The sequence below is a fragment of the Penaeus chinensis genome, chromosome 37 (genome assembly GCF_019202785.1).
Source record: "Penaeus chinensis breed Huanghai No. 1 chromosome 37, ASM1920278v2, whole genome shotgun sequence".
NCBI lineage: Eukaryota > Metazoa > Arthropoda > Malacostraca > Decapoda > Penaeidae > Penaeus > Penaeus chinensis.
This window is the reverse complement of record NC_061855.1, coordinates 22,047,311-22,049,810: the sequence shown is the minus strand read 5'-3', so window position 1 is coordinate 22,049,810 and position 2,500 is coordinate 22,047,311.

Here is a 2,500-nt window from a genome sequence, read left to right as displayed (position 1 = left end):
TCTATCCCATCTTCCTCTGCAACGTTCAGCTATGAGGGAGAGTTATCCAGACAGAAAAAAAAAAAAAAATTGTTTATATTTTCATCTATTTTTCCATCAGGTTATATTTATATCGATACACATATCTCTTTTTGTCTATCTTTACATCTATTCGTCTGTCCGTCTATTTGCCTCAGCAACGCAAATCTGTGAAGGAGAGTTTGAAAGGGAGGAAGTTATCCGGACTGATTTTTTTTGTTTTGATTTCTGTATATATACACTGGTCTTTTTGTCTATTTATCTGTCTATTTGTCAGTCCGTCTATCTGCCTTAGCAACGTTAAGCTGTGACGGAGAGAGAGAAGGTAGAGTATCTACACACTAATGTTTAGACTTATTCATCTTTCCTATCTATCTATCTATTTATCTATTCACACATACACACACACACACAAACACACACACACACACACACACACCCACACACACACACACACACATATATATATTTATGTGTGTGTGTGTGTGTGTGTTTGTGTGTGTGTGTGTGAGTACATATATTTACACATATTTATTTATTTATTTATTTATTTATTTATTTATTTACTTGTCTATCTCGATTTGTCCGTCTGTCTGTCTATCTATACATATACACTTTTCTATCTATCTTTCACTCTACAGGTATATCTATATCTCTCTGTCTATCTCTCTATCGGTTTGTTCGTCTATTTACCTATTTATACGTGTATATACTTACATATAAACTCGGTACCAATTCTGGTTGGTTTGTGGGATGTGCAAAAGAAGTCTGTGTAAATAACCAAGGCAGTAAAAAGCTTGTATGTCTGAGAATGCAATTTAGGTGAATGAGGATTTCAAAAGCAAAAAGAAAAAAAACACAAACCAAAAAAGTAAACATAGTTCATAATTTCAGTACGAAAATATATTGAAAGTTTTTTAAAGTATGTGTTTCTAATTTTCGTCTTTCTCTCTCTCTCTCTCTCTCTCTCTCTCTCTCTCTCTCTCTCTCTCTCTCTCTCTCTCTCTCTCTGTCGCTCTTTCTTCCCTCCCTATCTCTCTTTTTTTTCTTTCTCTCTTTCTCTCTCTCTCTCTTCTTCCCTGCCTCTCCCTTTCCCTCCTTCCCACCCTTCCTCCCTCACTTTCTCCCACCATGACCCTGCCTCTCTCGTTCCCTGCCTCTCCCTCTCCTTCCCTCCCTCTCCCTTTCTCTGCCTCTCCCTCTCCTCCCTCTCTCCTTCCCTCTCCCTTTCTCTGCCTTTCCCTCTACTCCCTCCCTCCCTCCCTCCCTCCCTCCCACCCTTTCCCTCTCCTCCCTCCCTCCTCCCTCCCTCTCCTCCCTCCCTCCTCCCTCCCTTTCCCTCTCCTCCCTCTCCCCCCCCCACCCTCTCCTCCCTCCCTCCCTCCCTCCCTCCCTTTCCCTCTCCTCCCTCCCTCCCTTTCCCTCTCCTCCCTCTGAGACCGAACAGAACATGTGGCTGGCATCTACCGCCTCGTAACACAGCATCAGTTCTTGCGTCCGTGATCTGCCATTAATCACTCTGTGCCAGTTCCATCTCTCTAATTTCCTGCATGTCGCGCTGTATCCTCGTCTTGTGATCGATCTCTCATTACCTCGCGAATTTACGTTCCTTTTTTTATTTTTTTCCCCTTTTATATGACGTAGAAAGAAATAATTTCCTATTTCCTTCACCTGGGTTTGAATACAATTAGATAAATGCAGAGACGTATGACAAAAATCAAATGCTAATGATAGTTACAATAATGATGATAGTGATGTTGTTAATACAAAATATTGAAGGTCATGATAGTAATAATAATGTTGATAGTAGTCATAATAACAACAATAGTAATATAATTATTAAAAATAATAATGATAATAATTAGAAGAACAACAACAACAACAACAATAATGATAACAAAGGTAATAATAATAATAATAATCATAGTAATAATAATAATAATAATAATAATAATAATAATAATAATAATAATTATAATAATGATAATACTAATAATAATGATAATAATGCTAGTAATAATAATGATAATACTAATAATAATAATGATAGTTATAATAATAACAATAATTATGATATTAACAATAATAAGAGCAATAATACAGTAGTAATAATAACAATAGTAATAACAATTGTATAATGATGAAAATTGATCATGAAAATAATGACTAAGTCAATTAAAAAAAAAAGGCAAACAAAAATAGAAATGAAAGGTAGGCCAACAATATTTTAGAAAAAAAATCAACTATTTCTTTCCTTACATTAACCGTAAGTCTTATTTTTTCGCTTTTCTTTCCTTCTTTTTCTATAAAATAAAGACTTTTCTTTATCAGCTTCCCTCGGTGTCCTTCAATATCTTAGGAATCCCTTTATGACCGATAAAAATTCACTCCTTTAAACTTCCGGTTCGTTTAGATACTGTTCCTTTGGATTTCACTTTTGTACACTTTTTGTGTTTTCATGCACACATATATGTGTGTGTGT